Source organism: Lissotriton vulgaris, chromosome 1_1 (assembly GCF_964263255.1).
Source record: "Lissotriton vulgaris chromosome 1_1, aLisVul1.2, whole genome shotgun sequence".
Lineage (NCBI taxonomy): Eukaryota > Metazoa > Chordata > Amphibia > Caudata > Salamandridae > Lissotriton > Lissotriton vulgaris.
In genome coordinates, this window is record NC_141685.1 from 503,936,000 (window position 1) to 503,956,327 (window position 20,328).

Here is a 20,328-nt window from a genome sequence, read left to right on the forward strand (position 1 = left end):
CATTACAGGCCTGGTGGGAATCCAGAAATCCCTCTGATGTGGTGGTGGTACCCACAGAGGAAGGGGATGAGGAGGTGCCAGTGAATGGACCTGTGCCCTCTCCCGGAAGCAGTGTTTCCTCCAAAGGTCTTTCCCCTGAAGAAAGAGAAGAAAGGGCGAAAGAGCGAGCTTACAAAATGGAGATGGCAAGGCTAAAGATAAATGGGCAGTTGGAGTTAGAAAATGCAAGAGGTAGAAGGGAAGCTGACTTAGAGATCAAAAAGTTGGAGTTTGAACGAGAGAAGTTAGCTTTGGAGCGTGAAGCCAGGTTGAGGGAACTGGATATCCAAGCTAAAAAGTTAGAGTTGAATCCCTCTGGTGGCAGCGTTCCATCCGAGCCTGCAGAAAGTAAGTTTTACTTCCCGAAAGATGTGATCAAAGATTACAATAAGAATGAAGATATTGGTCAGTGGTTTAAAGCATATGAGTTAGCATTGTTGGCCCACCAGGTCCCTGAGAAGAATTGGGGAGCGGGGTTGTGGGGTCGCTTTGTGAACGAGGGAAGAGATACCCTGTTAGACATGCCTGTTGCGGATAGGATGTCGTATGCTCATTTGAAAGATGCTTTAATGTTGCGATATGGTTTAACCCCCGAGCAGTACAGACAAGCTTTTAGAGAATGCAAGAAGTTGCCTGGTACGACGTGGGTTGAATATGTGTCTTATTTTTGCAGAGCCATGGATGGTTGGGTAAAGGGCAGCAAAGTGGAAAGTTATGAAGCTCTCTATGATCTGTTTGCGTGGGAGCACTTGTCTAATAACTGTTTTCCAGAGCTGCGCCAGCACCTGATTGATAGCAAGATATCTAACCCTAGAAAACTTGCTGAGGAGGCGGACCGCTGGGTCAGTTCCAGGGTCCACAAGGGTCCTGTGGGAGACTCAGCCAAAGGTGGGCAGGGTCCCCAGCAGAAGAGTGGGGGGGACAAGGGAAAACAGAAGGAGTCTCAGAAAGGGCCCCAAAGTAATCCCCAAGGGAACCAAGGGAAAGGTTCCCAGCCTCCCCCTGAGAAGAAGCCAGGGGCCCCGACGGGTAAACCTGTTCATAGGGGCCCCCTAACCTGCTACGGTTGTGGGCAGGTGGGACACCGGTTTTATGACCCCCAGTGTCCCAAGAAGGATTCGAATGCACCGCCGCGTGCGCCCCCTCGTCAGTTGGCAAGTGTAGCCTTGGGAGGGGAGGAGATGGTTGTCCATGGTGGGAGGGGTCCCGCAGAAATGTCCCTGGTCTCGCTAGGAGACATGCAAATGGTCCCTCCACCCCCTCTGCCTAGTAACACTAGTAAATATAGGCAGTGGGTGACCATTAATGGCCATAGAGTGGAAGCTCTCAGAGACACCGGAGCGAGTGTGACAGCTGTCAAGTGTCACTTGGTGTCCAGAGAGCAGGTGGTTCCCCACGCATTCTACCCCGTGATAGCTGCCGATAACTCCCAGAAAGAGTGTGAGGTGGCTCAGGTTTCCTTTGAATGGGGGGGAGTTTCAGGCACTCTTCAGGTTGCTGTGAGGCCCGCCATGCCTGTCGACTGTCTCCTGGGCAATGATTTGGAAGACTCCCCTTGGGCTAAGGTGGAGAGAGCGGCGCACTTGAAAATGTTGGGTGTGCCAGAGTGGGTGTGTGCAACCACTCGATCCATGACAGCGAGTAAGGGTGTTGATGGGGTCCCGGAGCCTGAAAGTACGGCCCAGGACCCAGCTGTGAAGAGAAGAGGCAGGAGGCGCGGGAAACCGGCCCCCGTAGTTCCCGTGGTCCAGGAGGAGGTAGACCCTGAGGGGGATGCCCTGGAGCCCACAGGGGAACAAATTGCCGAACTGGGAGATCTGCCCGAGCTGACCCATTGGCAGCAGGATGGTGGTCCCTCCAGGGAGGAATTCTGTGCGGAACAGAAGGTGTGCCCTTCTCTTGTGGGCATGAGGCAGCAGGCCTCAGCCCAATCCTCAGGTGATCAGTCAGGGTCACATTTTGTGTACTGGGAGAACGACCTCCTGTATAGCGAGCCTAAGGCTGCTGAGCCTGGGTCAGCCCGTGTGCTGGTGGTACCCCAGCGCTTCAGAGCCTTCCTACTGGGTTTGGCTCATGACGTACCGTTAGCTGGACATCTGGGGCAGGACAAGACCTATGACAGGCTTGTCACCCATTTTTATTGGCCTCAGATGCGTAGGGATGTAGACATCCATTGCAAGACTTGTCGCACTTGCCAGGCAAGTGGGAAAAGCGGAAGGAAGCAGAAGGCTCCCCTCCAACCTTTTCCAGTGGTCAACACCCCCTTTGACCGGGTGGGTATTGACATTGTTGGGCCCCTGGACCCCAAGACAGCCCTGGGCAACAGGTTCATCCTGGTCTTGGTGGACCATGCCACGAGGTACCCGGAAGCCATCCCTCTCAGAACAGTGACGGCCCCCGTGGTGGGACGGGCACTGATGGGTGTTTTCTCCCGGATGGGGTTCCCCAGAGAGGTGGTGTCCGACCGAGGCACCAACTTCATTTCGAACTATATGAAGTCTCTGTGGAAGGAGTGTGGGGTAACCTACAAGTTCACCACTCCTTACCACCCTCAAGGAAATGGGCTGGTTGAGAGATTCAACCGGACCCTGAAAGGCATGATCATGGGTCTAGAAGAACCAATGAGGCGGAAATGGGACGTCCTCTTGCCATGCCTGTTGTTTGCTTACCGTGAGGTACCGCAGAAGGCTCTAGGGTTCAGCCCCTTTGAGCTCTTATACGGTCACCCGGTAAGAGGGCCTTTGAGTCTGGTCAAGGAAGGCTGGGAGCAATCTCCCAGGAAACCTCCCCAGGATGTATACAGTTACATGCTGGCCTTTCGGAACCAGACTCGGCGCTTCAGAGAACTTGCTCAGGCGAATCTGGAGGCCAGCCAGGAGGAGATGAAGCGTTGGTACGACCGGAATGCCACTCTGGTAGAGCTTCAGCCTGGTCAGGAAGTGTGGGTCATGTCCCCTGTGGAACCTTGTGCGCTCAAGGACAGGTGGACTGGACCGTTTAAGGTTGTGGAGAAAAAGAGCGATGTCACCTACCTGGTGGACTTGAAATCTCCCAGGAATCCCTTGCGGGTCCTGCATATCAACCGCTTGAAGCCCCACTTAGAAAGGTCCGAAGTGGGCATGCTCCTAGCTACAGATGATGGAACGGAGGAGGAGAGTGAGCCTCTTCCTGACCTCCTGTATGCTAAAGAGCAAGATGGGTCAGTGGATGGTGTGGTCCTCTCTGACACACTGACCCTTGAACAGAGACAGGATTGTCACCAACTGTTGGGGCAATTCCCGGATCTGTTTTCCTTGGTTCCGGGTGTCACGCATTGGTGTGTCCATGACGTTGACACCGGAGACAGCCCTCCTGTGAAGCACAAGGCTTACAGGGTGACTGACAAGGTCCGAGCGTGCATTAAGGAGGAGGTCTCCAAAATGTTCGCGTTAGGGGTGATTGAGTACTCTAGCAGTCCTTGGGCCAGCCCAGTGGTCTTGGTCCCGAAGGCTGCAGCGCCTGGTGCTTCACCAGAACTCCGGTTCTGCGTGGACTACCGCGGGCTCAATTCGGTCACGAAGACTGACGCGCACCCCATCCCCAGAGCTGATGAGCTCATCGATCGGTTGGGAGCTGCCCGGTACCTTAGTACGTTTGACTTAACGTCTGGGTACTGGCAGATCGCCTTGACCGATGGGGCAAAAGAGAGGTCAGCGTTCTCCACACCAGACGGGCTATACCAGTTCCGGGTGATGCCCTTTGGGATGAAGAATGCCCCCGCCACCTTCCAGAGGTTGGTCAACCAGGTCTTGGCTGGACTGGAGGAATTCAGCGCCGCCTACCTGGACGACATCGCAGTGTTCAGCGCCAGCTGGGAGGAACACTTGCGCCACCTCCAGGAAGTGTTGTTGGCCCTGCGCGGAGCAGGCCTCACAATCAAAGCCAGTAAGTGCCAGATTGGGCAGGGTTCTGTGGTGTACTTGGGGCACCAAGTAGGGAGCGGCAAGGTTGCCCCCCTGCAACCCAAGATTGATACCATCCTGGCTTGGGCGCCGCCCAAAACCCAAACGCAGGTGAGAGCCTTTTTAGGACTCACAGGTTATTACAGGAGGTTTGTCAAGGATTACGGTAACATTGTGCACCCCTTGACTTCGCTGACTTCCAGGAAGCAGCCACGAAACGTGATCTGGACTGATGCCTGTCAAACGGCCTTTGACACCCTGAAAACTGCAATGTGCACCGCACCTATACTCCAGTCACCCGACTTTTCGAAAGAGTTCATTGTTCAGACGGACGCTTCAGAGCATGGCGTGGGGGCTGTTCTAGCTCAGGTGAATGAAGAGGGCCGAGACTTGCCTGTAGCCTTCATCAGTAGGAGGTTACTTCCCAGGGAAACGAGGTGGAGTGCGATAGAGAGAGAAGCATTTGCTGTGGTCTGGGCGCTGAAGAAGCTAAGACCCTACCTGTTTGGGACTCACTTCCGGGTTCAGACAGACCACAGGTCCCTCAGATGGTTGATGCAAATGAGGGGTGAGAATCCAAAACTGTTGAGGTGGTCCATTGCTCTACAGGGGATGGACTTTACGGTGGAACACCGCCCTGGCACAGATCACGCCAATGCTGATGGTCTGTCCAGATTTTTCCGCCTTAGTGATGAGGACTCCCTAGGTTAAGGGTAGTTCTCCCCACATTTCAGCTGGAGGGGACACGTGTTAGACCTGACATCATTGGCTTGAGTCTCTCCTCCGTTTTTCTGTTTGCCTCTACTGTTTTTACGATGTTTTGCTGGTATATGCTTTGGGCGCCGTGTCACTGCTGATCAGTGCCATAGCGCAAGTGCTCCCTCTGTTAAAATGATGTATCTATTGTATCCATGTTTGGCTTATTTGGTTTACTGTCAGTCCCTAGTCTAGTGCACCAGGAGTGCCGGGGCTTGTAAATACAAATGCCGCTCGTGGGCTTGCAGCACGTGTTGTGCCACCCACAGGAGCGGCCTTGGAAAAGAATGTCTACGGGTCGGTCATTGCGAGACCCATGTGCAGTCTTGCACTGTCACGTCAGCTGCGCAGGTATACCTACCTGCCAGCCCCTCCAACCTTCCCTTAAACTTCATGTTAGTCACCCCTATGGAAGGCCCCCGGGCAGGGTGCATTGTAAGTGTAAGGTAGGACAAGCCTGACCAAGTTGGCATGTCCTGATCGTGAAGTGCCGCCATCTTAGTGCTTCACTATTGCGAGGTAGCCTGCTCTCCGTTGGATAGAATGGGCCGCCGGGATTATTAACGCTATGATCCTAGCTGACTCGGAGAGTACGGTGCAATGTAAAGTTTGGTATCCCTGAACTCGGGGTTTAATTACGCATCCGTTGGTGTGGATGGTTTTTGGACTCAGGGTTCGAAAGTAGTACTTTTAGAAAGTGTCTATTTTCTTGTCTAACCATATCTGGTCTCTGCTGGTCTTACGTGTGTGTGACAGGAGCTGGGTGGCTCCACGAGGTCTGGATGAGTCAGTGTGGGATGAGTGGGACATTTACGTTGAGAGTAGGGGGAGAGTAGTTGTTGATAGCCTGCCTGGCCTGATACAATGCTGGCTCCACCTCCTGCCAAGCGACTGATGGCTCTGTGCCTGCCATGGACGATCCTAGCCCCACCTCCTGCCAGGAGGGCGATAGCTCTGCTCCTGCCAGTATCAATGCTGGCTCCACCTCCTGTGGGGCGTCTGAGGACCCGGCCCGGCTCAATGAATAGGCCAGGTGCTACTGCCTAGCTCCACCCACCGCAGACCCAGGATGTTGGGAAACCCCCGGCATAGACAAAGGGATCAAAGACGAAAAGGGGTATAAGAGAAGGACCCCTGAACTAGGAAATCAGATCACTTCTGACAAGGAACCCTGTAACCAAGGACAAGAAGCCTGCTGATCTAAAGGACTGCCTACCCCTTCTGCCAGTGTGCTGTTGTTGGGGGAATCCTGCAGTGCTTCTTTATTTTTGCCAAGGAACCAGGAGAGAGGAACTGTGTGTGTACTCTCACGCTTGCTAAGAAAATCTCCAAGGACTGGAAGAGTGCCAGTCTCCTCCTGAAGTCACAGGGCTAAAGGACTTCATCTGCTAAAAGTGCTATTTGCTGGAAGTGTGAATCCAGCATCTCTGAAAGGGCCAGCAATCACGACGATCGGACGCTGGGCCCAACCGACGCCAGCAGCAACGCCAGTGAGTAGGAGTACGGCTCTAACTCCAGAGGACCTCGTGTCTGCCCCGCTGCTGATCGCATCAACCGTGTGCCCTTCCACGCCGTGAGCGCTGCTCACTCTGTGCAACTGCATCATCGACAACGCCTGCTGTGGCCTGATCGACACCGAAGACGCGACGCCGGAGTGCTCGACGCCGCTGATCATCGTGTGCTTCAATTTCCTAAGGTACTGTGTTGTTGGGGGTCCGTGTGACTCCAGGCCCGGCGCAGCGCTCCTCGCGGTCGACGCCGAACCTGTGGATTATCTTTGCCCCAGCGTTGTGTAGCTCCCGTGGGAGTTACCCTGTTGCTACGAACTTTGTTTCCAAGAAGAAGATTTGCTTGATACTAAAAGACTTTTGTGCTAAAGAAGAAACTACCTTTGAACTATCCTTTTTCCTTCCCGAACGTATTTATTCCGATTGTGTACAGTTTTGCTGTTATTTGGTCTTGTGCTAAGTCTTATATAAAAATACTTATTTTTATAATACTACTGTGTCGTGTCCATTTGTAGTGTATTCACTTTATTACTGTATGTGGTCATAATTGCTTAACACACAGCCTCTGAGATAAGCCTGTCCTGCTCTGCCAAGCTACCAAGGGGGTGAGCAGGGGTTATCGAAGGGTGTGATCCCCTTGCCCTGACTAGAAAAGGAGTGTCCCTATTTGTCAGAAGTGTATACCTCTGCCAACTAGAGACAGCCGGTTCTAACACTGCGCTATTCCTCATGCGCGCATACTAAGTAGATTGCCATTCCTGAGGCGGAAGCCGGGAATAGGAGCTAAGCTGTTTAATTTTCATTGTGTGTTTTTAAAAACGATTGCACTTTGCCTCACTTACCTGCACCTTCATGCATCTCACACCCTCAGCCGTTTAGGCGCTGTCGGGGAGATCAGGAAGGAACACTGCTCATTACCGGAGCCGCCATCTTGGGGAGCATTCGGGGTGGAGGACTAGTTGTCTTGCACCTCCTGCCCTCAAAAGGATAAAAGCTGCGCTATTGCTCACGCGCGCATACTGAGTAGATTGCCATCCTGAGGCAGAAGCCTGGAATGGGAGCTAAGCTGTTTAATTTTTATTGTGTGTTTTTAAAAACTATTGCACTTTCCCTCACTTACCTGCACCTTTGCGCATCTCACACCCTCAGCCCATTAGGTGCTGTCGGGGAGATCAGGAAGGAACACTGCTCATTACCGGAGCCGCCATCTTGGGGGAGTATTCGGGGTGGAGGACTAGTTGTCTTGCACTTCCTGCCCTCACAGGGTTAAAAGCTGCGCTATTGCTCACGCGCGCATACTAAGTAGATTGTCATTCCTGCGGCAGAAGCGGGGAATAGGAGCTAAGCTGTTTAATTTTTATTGTGTGTTTTTAAAAACTATTGCACTTTCCCTCACTTACCTGCACCTTCGCGCATCTCACACCCTCAGCCGACTACGCGCTGTCGGGGAGATCAGGAAGGAAAGCGGATTATTCCCGGAGCCGCCATCTTGGGGGAGTATTCGGGGTGGAGGACTAGTTGTCTTGCACCTCCTGCCCTCACAAGGATAAAAGCTGCGCTATTCCTCATGCACGCATACTAAGTAGATTGCCATTCCTGAGGCGGAAGCCGGGAATAGGAGCTAAGCTGTTTAATTTTCATTGTGTGTTTTTAAAAACGATTGCACTTTGCCTCACTTACCTGCACCTTCATGCATCTCACACCCTCAGCCGATTAGGCGCTGTGGGGAGTTCAGGAAGGAATGCTGCTCATTACTGGAGCCGCCATCTTGCGGGAGTGTTCGGGGTGGAGGACTAGTTGTCTTGCACCTCCTGCCCTCACAAGGATAAAATGACCTTACCTACCCGGACGCACAGCGGGTGCGCTCCTGGCGTGTCAAGGGTGGGCCAAAGGCAAGCCCGTCTGCGCCCGTCCGCGCCAGGCCGGGTCCAGGGGCCAGTCCCCCTGTTCAAATGACCACCTACTCCTCGGAGGACTTCAGAAGGTTACATCAGGTAAAATTCTCGCCTTGCCCTGCCATCTCTGATCGCCTTACACACCTTGGCATCCTTCGAGATCGGAATAGTCAACTAGGATCCCTGCCCACCACTCCTTGCCATAGCCAGAGGCCTTTTCCGGTGCAAGTCAGAGACTCAAAGCTACACATCTCATTCCTTAATACCTGTTCCTTAGCTAAACATCAATTAGATATCTTCCTTTTTCTTCTATCAGATAAACCTGACATCTTCCTTGTTACCGAAACATGGCTTAACACCGACTCCTCCCCGGACATCCTGGCAGCCTTTCCAGACACATATTACATTCTGCATGTCAACCGGGCCCCAGGAAAGGCGGGAGTTGGAGTAGTGGCCATCATTAATAAAGATCATGTTTTCACCTCTATGTCCTCTCTAAATCTCCCTGCAGCAGACAATCTGATCATCAAACTTGATTCTAAGGCCTGCCCACTAATCTGTGTTTTAATATGCAGACCCCCCTCAACATATGCCCTTATTTCCTCTTTCACTGTGTGAACAATTGACAAATGTGGTCAAGGATTACACAAAAATCCTTTTACTCAGCGATTTCAACTATCAGTGCAACGATGACCACGGCGGCTCTCATGCCAGCGAAATAATGGAACTCCTCTCTGGTCTCACGTCAAGGGACACACCCTATATCAGGTTTGGAGCACTAATCTCATTGTCTCTACACCTATTATATCTCCTTGTATATGGTCCGACCATTTTTTAATTAATTTCAAAATCTCTATTCCTACTTGCAGCAAGCCCCCGGCAATCGAGGGGGGCCTCATCAGGAAATGGAGCACTATTGATAAACAAGCTTTCCTGGACAGTTTAGATAGCTCCACTCCAGCAGACAACCTGGATTTAGATCAGGCTGAAGCAAACATCTCAGGCTGGCTATTAGCAGCAAGTAATACACATGCCCCACTAAAAAGACTTAAAACTGCCTGTCGCTCGGATGCCCAGAAGTGGTTTTCCCACGATCTGAGGGTTCAAAAATTAGATGTCCGCCAAAAAGAGTGGAAATGGAGATGGGCCTATGACCCAGACGCATAATCTCTCTATCTGGCCGCACGAGCAGATTACAAAAAAGCCATAATTCGAGCTAAAGCATCCTATTTCACAGGTATAATAGAACATCCGGAAAATAAATCCAAAGACATGTTTGCAATTGTTAACAAGCTATCCAACACCGAAAGAATCCTTCCTAAGCCTGTGGTAACCCAACATCTGTGCAACTCCCTCAATTAATATTTTCTTGATAAAATCGCAACCATTAAAGCCAGTATCCCAGTCACCGATCTTACGTCGGATCCACTGGCACCCATCTCTAGTACCTGTTCTTTCGACCACTTTCCACCTCTAGATGTACACTCCCTGCAGGCCCTATTGACTAGGGTTAAATCTGGCTCCCCTAGGGACTGCTGCCCCCGTACATCCTAAAAGACATTTTCTCTGTCCTCCCATCTCCCATCTTGACCTTTCTTAATGCATCCTTGTACCAGGGCAAGGTTCCTAAAGTTTTTAAGGAGGCAGTTGTCGTCCCCCTCTTGAAAAAGCTGAGGGCAGATCCTTTAATCCTCTCTAACTACAGGCCTATCTCCCTTCTCCCCTACTTGGCTAAAGTCCTTGAAGTGCATGTAACCACTCATCTCTCCAACTTCATTGAGCAGTCTAACTATCTGGATCCCCATAAGGCTGGGTTCCGTCCTGCCCACTCCACCGAGACAGTTATCACTGCAGTCATGGACTCTCACCGAGATAATGCTGACAAGGGAATCCCACAGGCCCTGGTCCTTCTGCACCTCTCTGCCGCATTTGACACAGCCGATCACACCATCTTATTGGACCGTATCAAACAGACCGGAGTCTGTGATTCAGCTTACAGTTGGATCAGGTCCTTTCTTAGCCACCACACTCAAGGTGTCGCCTAGCTCCTTTCACTGATCCCAAACTTCATACCTCCTGTGGGGTCCCTCAGGGTTCCTCACTTTCTTCCCAACTGGTTAATTTGTACTTGTTTCCTTTGATCCAGTCCCTGAAAGCATTCAAGGCCATCACGTTCAATTATGGAGATGATCTTCAACTTATCTTTACAATAGGTAACTCCCCTGAATCCATCCGGGAGTTTCAGGGCACCATGCTTCATATCCGCCAATGGATGGATCTTAACCATCTGAAGCTGAATCCCGGCAAGACCGAACTAGTCATTAACGGCAAAAGTCAAATGGTCTGGGGCCCACACTATTGGCCTCCAGAACTTGGCTCTCCACCTATTCCCTCCCCCTCGGTAAAGAGCCTAGGGGTGATAATCGATAAGGACCTGTCATTAAAAACTAAAGTAGGCACTGTGGTGTCCTCCTCTTTCTTCCAGCTCCGTAGTATCAGAAAGATTAGTAGGATGCTGACTCAGTTGGCTCTGATCCAGGTAGTGATAGCTTTAGCACCGTCACACTTGGATTATGCTAACTCTATCTATTTAGGCTTTCCTCTTTTCCTTAGTAAACGTTTCCAATTGGTTCAAAACCAAGCCGCTAGATTGATACATCAACACCTACGTTGGCAGTCAGCCAGACCTTAGTTAAAAAAACTTAATTGGCTCCCTATCCCCCAACGAGTCGCATTCAAAACGGCCTGCATTATTTTCAAGTCCCTTCTCACCTGCAGTCCTCATTTCATTAATAATCTTCTGCCTAGGTACGTCCCCTCTCGCAACCTCCGGTCTGCCAATCTCCATTTACTGGCCACTCCTTCTTTTAAGCTCCAGGGCTGACGCAGGTTTGCGACTCTGGCTTCCAGATTTTGGAATTCCCTCCTTTTAGAAATCCGTTACTGCAGTAATCTCCTCATTTTTAGGAGACAGCTTAAAACCTGGCTATTCACTCAGGCCCATGTGTAATCTCCCGACTGCCCTGGCATCTGCTACTTAGCGCCATGAAACCTCTGGATGTAGGTGCGCTCTATAAAAGATTGTTAACATAGCATACCATAACAAATAGCTTTATTTCAAAATATATATATATACATGATCTCCTCCTACGCTATAAATCCGAGGAAACAGCCACACTAACACAGTAATGATTTTACAGGTATTTTGTTATCAAACTAAACAGATGCATTTCGATCTTGCGATCTTTATCACATAACCCGTTTTTCAGTATGTCACTTACTTTTACATCAATTGACACATTTCATAAAAATAAACAAAATACTTCACTCTCAGTGATTCTTCCTTAATTCAAATGCACAATACTTTATCAATGTGATGATTTCTGCAAATTATATATTCAACCAATATTAATTGACAATAATCTAAATGTATAGTTCACAATTAATAAATGGATATCAACACTGGTCAGTTGCATTTTGAATACCCTTTTATTTACATCGCAAATAAATACAACATTTTTGGATATATTACCCTGTAGACATACATGCTTATTTAATCACGAGACTACTGCTGTGCTCACGGGTATAGTACCCATCCTCAACATCAATTGTAATTTCACCAAAAGTGGAGGTCAAAAAGGTGGTACCACATGGAGATCACCTTCTACTCTTCCAGAGGAACTCCCAGCATAATTTGCAAAGAGGCCTTCCTTTCATCTGTAAAGGAGATAGAAAGCTAATTAATATCACAGCTAGAGTCTGTGCAACCAAACTAGAATTCTCGATTTATTTATTCATTTATATATATACATTGAATTATAATCACATACCAGATGTGCAGTAAACTCTAGGAACGCATGAGTTTTAGATGTATGTACAAATCTTCGTCTTGGTTCATACCATGTGGTGCAAGGCTACCTGCTTGTAGTATGTATCTAGATTAGGGCTCACGGTTTTCCGTTTAAACTGATTTTTACATATAAATACAGACAGAAAACAAGTTTTCCTTTATCTGTATTTATATGTAAAAACTGGAAAACACTAGTACATTTTGGTGCACTGCTGTGCCCCACCAGACCAGCCTCCAGTAACACAAAATGCTTTTTGATGCCCCAGCTCCGCTCTGCCCCTTGAGTGAGGTTTTCATTCACATCAACTGAGTCACACCCCCGGCCATCTGGTGTCTCCCCCTCCTTAACAGGTTAAGAGGTGTCAGCCCGGGCGGAGGCAGCTTCCCATCACACACACAGCCGCACCCGAGTACTTAACAGGCTTTTGAAAGACCATTTACTTTGTAACGAGGCTCTGTTGTTCTTTCGCCCCTCCTTAGAGCCCCTGCCTCTTCACTCTGCCAATTGCCCGACCACCGCTGGCCATTCACTGACATTTTCAACCTGCTGTGAACAGGAGGAAACCATTGCATATGTGTCCTCAGAATCGGATAACAACATAAGGAATATGAAAGCACCTTGCATAATTTGAGATGATGCCCAATACCGATATTTTATGAGACAGTACAATTACTGGCATATATCCGCAATGGAATATTATTAGTGTAAAAAAAATAAAATCAATGTGTAGTAATGTCGGAGAACTACTGTACTTGTCGTACAGCATGCATACAAATACACATCCATAAATTGCTCCTTTGTGAATGTAACTCTCTGCACAAGTGCATGCTTTATGAATTATTCCCCATGCATATGGAATACCTTTGCCGGGAAAATGTTAGTAAATTCGGTTCTCCTCAGTTAGAATTTCTGTATTCTCACAGTGAGTTAATTCCTTGCCTTCCCCCTTCCACTGACTGCAAAGCCTGCAGTACACATCAGATGCTGAGCGCCGATGAAATAACACACCTGTCTTTCGCCCCTTTACTGTCTTCAAATCATTATGTTATGCAAAGTTTTGAGCAACTAATGCAGCTGGCAGTTCACTGACTTTTACTAACTTAAACACTTTTATGTGTCTGTGTGTTCTATGCAGCCAACAAACAGATCACCGTTAGCTCACTTAGATGCATGTTCATTAAAATGACAGAAACATGCTTCAAGATATCAACTTCGTCCCTCACGATCAAGAGCAGGTCATCTATATACGGAAGCCAAGGCATTATGTGACTTACAAACGGATTGTTGTCTCAGAGACTTGATCCTCTAATTTGCAGCACTAAAATCTCGACATGGCTGTAGGTTAGGTTGCTGCAGCAGCTCTAGCCCGCAGCTGCAATTAAAATGCACCTCAAGCCATAAGAAATATCTGAGCACTCTGACATGCAAGCTGAGCATCACAACATTCAGAGGGTTACATAGAATTACACGAACTGTGGAAAATGGGGTTCCCGCTGTCATGTGAAGTTTTCACACGGAGGACTAAACATTTTCACACAAGAAACAGGCAGAGATTTTGAGTTGCTTCTCGCTATACATTTTTAGCTTGCACCAGTGTCTTATGAACACAAGTGCTGAAACACAAGCGCGCCCACGCTACAGTGAAAGTTAATTGTAGTGAGAGAGAGGGGAGCACGCCAGATAGACCTGCTCCTGATTAGTTGTACTATCGCGACCCCAAGGAGAATGCGTTTTAGCAACCTAGGAATAACGAGAGATAAAATAACAAGCATTTGCAATGCAATAGGTGTTTCTTTTATGCAAGTGTAAGCTATTGGCATTGTAATTAACAATGCCTTTTATTTATGTTTTAAAAACCAAAACAAAAATTAAAGGCATTGTTATTTGCATTGTCAATATCTGAAACTCTTGCAAAAGCAAGAACTATTGCATTGCAAATGCAGAGTTTACCAGTGAAGCGCTACTTTTCTTTTCATGTTGTTTGCTTTTTTCAAGCAAAAACACTCATTGATTTCTGAATAATGTGTAAAAGCTTTAAGTTGTATTCCCTATGAGTGTTTGCTTTTTTCCAGTATGTTGTTACTTTTTTTTCAGGCAGCATATTACTGTAGTCTAGGGCATAATTTGAATTGAATTGCTTCCAAGTGTTTATAGCGGGGCACAATTGGGCTGTAGCTGAAGGCAGTGTGAGTTTCTCTCAGTGGGGCAGTATGGTGTTCTGTGGGGAAGAAGACATGGCACTCTGCTGATAACAGAAACTGCCAGGCTCGGAGACCAATGGCTTGTCATAGCACTTTTAAGCATATTTGGGACATTCTTCGAATGGCAAAGTCTTCAGATGAATGTATAATGTTGACCAATAACAACCAAGCGCATGTGTGCATTGTCAATTTAAATAAATGTGGAAAAATACTAGCTGTACAGTCGTCTTTTGCTTGTGGCAAAAATAAATGTGGATAAATACAAAAAAAATGCCCAAAAAATAAATACGGATAAATACAGACGGAAATGGCAAAAAAATAAATACCATAAAACCGGGAGCCCTAATCTAGATTCCATTCTGCGTAGTCCAGAAATTCTATTGCCTCTTCTAGGATGTCTCATAACTGTGTCAATACCAAAAAATCTGGCTTTGGTGCAGTCTCCTTCATATTACTCCCTAAAGTGCTGTGCTGTATCATAGCTCATATCTGAGTTAGTGATAGCACACCAATGCTCAAGTATATGTTTTTACACTGGAAATTTAGTTGACCCTATGTACCATCTATCACAAGGGCAAATGATTACATACACTACATAGTCTGTTTTGCATGTTTTCGGTTTTGTGATGTGATGTTTTTTTCTGATCCTGTCTAAAGTGACTTCTTGGACATTAATGCTGTATTTGCAGGCCTTCCAATGACCACATTTTCTAAATCCTCGAGTCTGCTGCAAACATGTTTGAATGTTACTATTGAGGTGGCTGTGTACTAATATATCTCTAAGGGAGAGATTTCTTTTAAAAGTTAAATTGGGTGTTTCCCCTACCTTAGGGTGATGCCATGTGTCAACACTTCCCATCTACTTTTTAAGATCTTCTGTAGATTATTAGCCTGACTAGTACATTTTGTAATGGATCTTATCGGTTCTTTTTCAGGTTCTCTCTTTGTGAGTGGTTTTCCTTGTAACAGGTCTTCTCCTGATTTCTCATCTCCTCTCGCACTTGCTTTAATTAGGCTCTGTGTAGGATATTTCCTGGCACTAAAATGGTCTATCATATCCTGTTTTGTTTTTCTATAGCCTTCATTAGTGTTGCTATTCCTTTTTGCTCTTAGTAATTCGCCATAGGGAATGCTCCAGCGGAAGTTCGGTGGTTGACAGCTATACGCATGGAGAATGGAATTCCCAGCAGTACTCTTTCTAAAGAAATCAAGCAACCAATCAATCAATCAATCAATCAATCATTTGTAAAGCGCACTACATACCCGCGAGGGTCTTAAGGCACGGGGGGGCGCTACTGATCAAACAGCCAGGTCTTGAGTATCCTCCTGAAAGTCAGCAGGTCTTGGATCTGTCGTAGGCTCAGTGGGAGGGTGTTCCATGTCTTGGCGGCCAGGTGGGAGAAGGATCTCCCACCGGGGGTTGTTGTTCAGGTGCGCGGGACGGTGGCGAGTGAGAGGTCGGCAGGGCGTAGCTGGCGGTTGCAGATGTAGAAGGAGAGCCGTCTGTTGAGGTAGGCTGGGCCGGTCTTGTGGAGTGCCTTGTGTGCGTGGGTGAGGAGCTTGAATGATATCCTCTTGTTGACGGGGAGCCAGTGCAGGTTTCTCAGGTGGGGGGTGATGTGGCGTGGTACGTTGAGGATTGGTCGTGCCGAGGCGTTTTGGAGGCGTTCGAGTCTTTTGATGAGCTTGGTCGGGGCTCCTGCGGAGAGGGCATTTCCGTAGTCAAGTCTGCTGCTGACGAGGGCCTGGATTACTGTCTTTCTTGTATCTGTCGGGATCCATCTGTAGATCTTGCGGAGCATTCTGATGGTGTTGAAGCAGGAGGAGGAGATGGCGTTGACTTGCTTGGTCATTGAGAGCGCTGAGTCGAGGATGATTCCCAGGTTGCGTGCGTGATCGGTGGGTGTCGGGGCTGCCCCCAGTGTTGTCGGCCACCAGGAGTAGTCCCAGGCTGAAGGGTTGGAGCCAAGGATGAGGACCTCCATTTTGTCCGTGTTCAGCTTCAGATGGCTGGTCTTCATCCAGTCGGCGACGGCCTTCATTCCTTCATGGAGGTTGGCTTTGGCGGTGATAGGTGAGGGAGAGGATCAGCTGAGTGTCATCGGCATAGGAGATTATGTTGAGATCGTGCTGTCGGGCTACGTGTGCGAACGGGCCATGTAAATGTTGAACAGTGTCGGGTTGAGGGAGGATCCCTGGGGTAGGCTGCAGATGATCTCGGAGGCTTTGGAACGGAATGGGGAGGCGGGCGCTTTGGGTTCTGCCGGGAAGGTGGTGGTCCAATCCAGAGTCTTGTCTCAGATCCCTGTGACATGGAGGCATGCACATAGTGTGTGGTGGCAGACGGTGTCGAAGACGGCAGAGAGGTCTAGGAGGATGAGTGCTGCGGGCTGTGGGCAGCGTCGTTGGTGTTGGGGGGTTCGGTGGGTGGGCTGAGAGCGAGGTTTGCGTGTAGCTGGTCTTCGGTAATTTTGCTCCAGCAGCGGTGGGGGATCTGTTGGGTGCCGTGGTGTGTGGAGGGTTTCTGGCAGGTGAAGTGGATGCAGCGGGGGTCGGTCCAGAAGAGTTCGGTGGTGTGGATGACGGAGACATGCAGGCTTGAGGAGAAGACAGGGCCAAGTGTGTGGCCGGCAGAGTGGGTGGCCATTGTGACGAGTTGCTTCAGCCCGATGTTGGCGAGGTTATCAATCAGAGTTGTGGAGTTGTTGTTGTTGTTGTTCTCAAGGTGAAAGTTCAGGTCTCCGAGGTGGATGTAGTCAGTGGAGGTCAGGCCGTGCATGCCGATCAAGTCGGCGATGGAGTCGATGTACTGGGGGCGGGATCTGGGTGGTCGGTAGACAAGGGTGCCTCTGAGGGTGGAGTTACGGTCTGTGTGGCACTGGAAATGCATGTGTTCGGTGGTGCTGAGCGCTTTGTCAGTGCTAGTCGGGACCCTGATGCTGCTCTTGTGGATGATGACGATTCCTCCTCCGACTCTGTTGGTGCAGTCTCTGCAGGTGATCTTGTAGCCATCTGGGATGGCTATGGCGATGTCGAGTGCGGAGGAGTCGTTAAACCAGGTCTCTGTCAGGAAGGCGACGTTCGGGGATGTTGTGTCAGCAGGTCCCATAGCTCAACGGCATGCTTGCGTGCGGAGTGGGTGTTCAGTAGTATGCATCAGAGGTGGTTGGGGACGTTCTTGGCGGGTGGTTTGTCGGCTCTGAGGCTGGTGTAGCTGCAGTTCCAGCAGGTGAAGGGGCCGTGTATGCGTTTCGGGGCGGCCTCAAAGCAGGTGTGACTCCGTCCAAAGTTGAGAGTGAGCAGAGTGCTGGCGTCATAGTGGCGGCGGTCATTGTGGCGGGTGCGGGGGCCAGGGGTTCTGGTGCTGGGCGCAGTCCAGGCGCCGACTGGCCCAGACTGGCTAGGAGGTGGAAGGGAGGAGCAGCAGGGAGGCAGGAGGCGGGGGCAGCGAATGGGCAGTGGGCAGTCATGGGGCGCGGCCCGCAGGGGATGCAGCCGCGAAGGCGGTGCGGGACAACAAAGGTAACAGAAGGAAAAATGGGCACAGAAACGAGGGAAAAATGAGTGGCACAGAGGGCAGAAGGGCACAAAAAATGAGTGGAACAGAGGGAAGAAGGGCACAAAAACAAGTGGAACAGAAGGTAAAAGGGGCACAAAAATGAGGGAAAAACGAGTGGAACAGAGGGCAGAAGGGCACAATAAAGTGAGTGGAACAGAGGGCAGTAGGATACAAAAAACGAGTGGTACAAAAGGAGAAGACAAAAGGGGCACGCAGGGGACGCAGCGGTGAGGGCGGTGAGGGACAACAAAGGTAACAGAAGAAAAAAGGGGCACAGAAACGAGGGTAAAACGAGTGGCACAGAGGGCAAAAAAAACAAGTGGAACAGAGGGCAGAAGGGCACAAAAAATGAGTGGAACAGAAGGCAGAAGGGCACAAAAAACGAGGGAAAAATGAGTGGCACAGAGGACAGAAAGGCACAAAAAATTAGTGGAACAGAAGGCAAAAGGGGAACAAATATGAGGGGGAAATGAGTGGCACAGAGGGCAGAAGGGCACAAAAAATGAGCGTAACAGAAGGCAAAAGAAGCACAAAAATGAGGGGAAAGCGAGTGGCACAGAAGGCAGACGGGCACAAAAGAACGAGTGGAACAGAAGGCAAAAGGGGCTCAAAAATGAGGGGAAAACGAGTGGCACAGAAGGCAGACGGGCACAAAAAACGAGTGGAACAGAAGGCAAAAGGTGAACAAAAATGATTGAAAAACGAGTGGCAGAGAAGGCAAAAAGGGCAGAGACATACCGGAAAAACGAGTGGCACAGAGGCAAAATACAGAATACAGAAATACAGGGGAAGCTAAGAACAGAAGGCAGAATGGGCTGAAAGGCAGCAAAGGGAACAGAAGGGAAAACCGGGCAGGGACACGGGGCAGCGAGGGGTACAGAAGGAAAGACCGGGCAGAGAGAGCACGGGAACAGCGAGGGGAACAGAGGGAAGAAAAAGGGACACGGACCACGTACTAGCAGTGGGGGAAGAAAGACAACGGCTGTCACAGACACAACAATGAAAATACAGGCAATACAATAAAAGCAATAAGGAGGAGGATGAGCAAACCTACCTACAGCCCACCACTGGCCACCAGGGATGAGGCGCAGGGGGCAGCCTGCGGGTGGTGGAGGGCCTCGATCTTCCTGAGCAGCGGCAGCTGGGGCAGGGAGGCACGGGTGGTGCTGTGCCGAGGGAGAGCAACCTACCTGGTAGGGTCAAGGGTCGCTCTCCTACCGCGCAGCGGCCGGCATATATGGGGAGGTGGGAGGGATTAGCAGCTGGGAGATGGGAGGCGAAGGCAGCGAATGGGCAGTGGGCAGTCAGGGGGGCGGGCCGCAGGGGATGTAGCAGCGAGGGCAGGTGAGGGACAACAAAGGTAACAGAAGGAAAAAGGGGCACAGAAACAAGGGAAAAACAAGTGGCACAGAGGGCAAAAAAACAAGTGGAGCAGAGGGCAGAAGGGCACAAAAAACAAGTGGAACAGGAGGCAAAAGGGCACAAAAAACAAGGGAAAAACGAGTGGGACAGAGGGCAGAAGGTCACAAAAAAACGAGTGGAACAGAAGTCAAAAGAGGCACATAAATGAGTGGAACAGAACTGTAAAGAAGATATCTTCAATCAAGGGTAGATAGTTGAAGTTAGACTTTATTAGTTAGAAGTAAAGAGACCTCCAGCTCCTTCCACAGCTTCCTCTGTACTGTCTGCTATTCATATCACAACATTCCAACCTGCTAGCAACATGCCCACTATTCTAAGAAGCAAAGATCCCAACACATCTCCCCCATTACAATATCACAAGAAATGTACAAATGAAACATATAAAAAATAAAACAAACAGGAACAAATAAAATCTATGGAGCATTACACTTTGCAACATTGCCGCAGCTCCAAGCAGAACCATCATTTAGGATAAGAACATTTTTCTTCACAAACTTTACTTGTTTAGGTTGAGAATATTTACTTTCTCCCTTAGTTACAATACCACATTTCTTTGTCACCACCCAATCACCAACACGTATATTCGAATCTTTCACCCTCATCCTGAGATTGTATAAATGTGTAGAATCACGCTGCCTACTGACAACACAATCTTTCACACTTGATCGGTCAACCCACACACATTCTTTATTCTTCAGCCAACCCAGAACTTCCTTCAAACCTGGCTCACGCCCTTTTAGGGAGACAAATGGAGAGATACCAGTGACCGAATGTGGAGTTATTCTATAAGACCAGACCATCTTCTTAAGCTCCTCAGCCCACACCAAACCATTCGCTAAGGATAACTGAATGTTCTCCATCAACAATCTATTGATCCTTTCCACAAGGCCATTGGCCTGTGGCCTAAACAACGCAACCTTCTCATGACAAATCCCCATGCCATCCAAAAATTCCTTCATTTGTCTCGACACCAGCTGCACACCATTATCCGATACCAAAGTTTTTGGAATACCTTAATTTAAAAATGTTCTTTCCAAAAAGTTTATCACTCTCTTTGTGTCAATACTTTCAGTGGACTCCATTACGAACCACTTAGAATGATAGTCCACAAGAACCATTATGAATCTATTCAGAGTACCCAATTTGGAAATTGGTC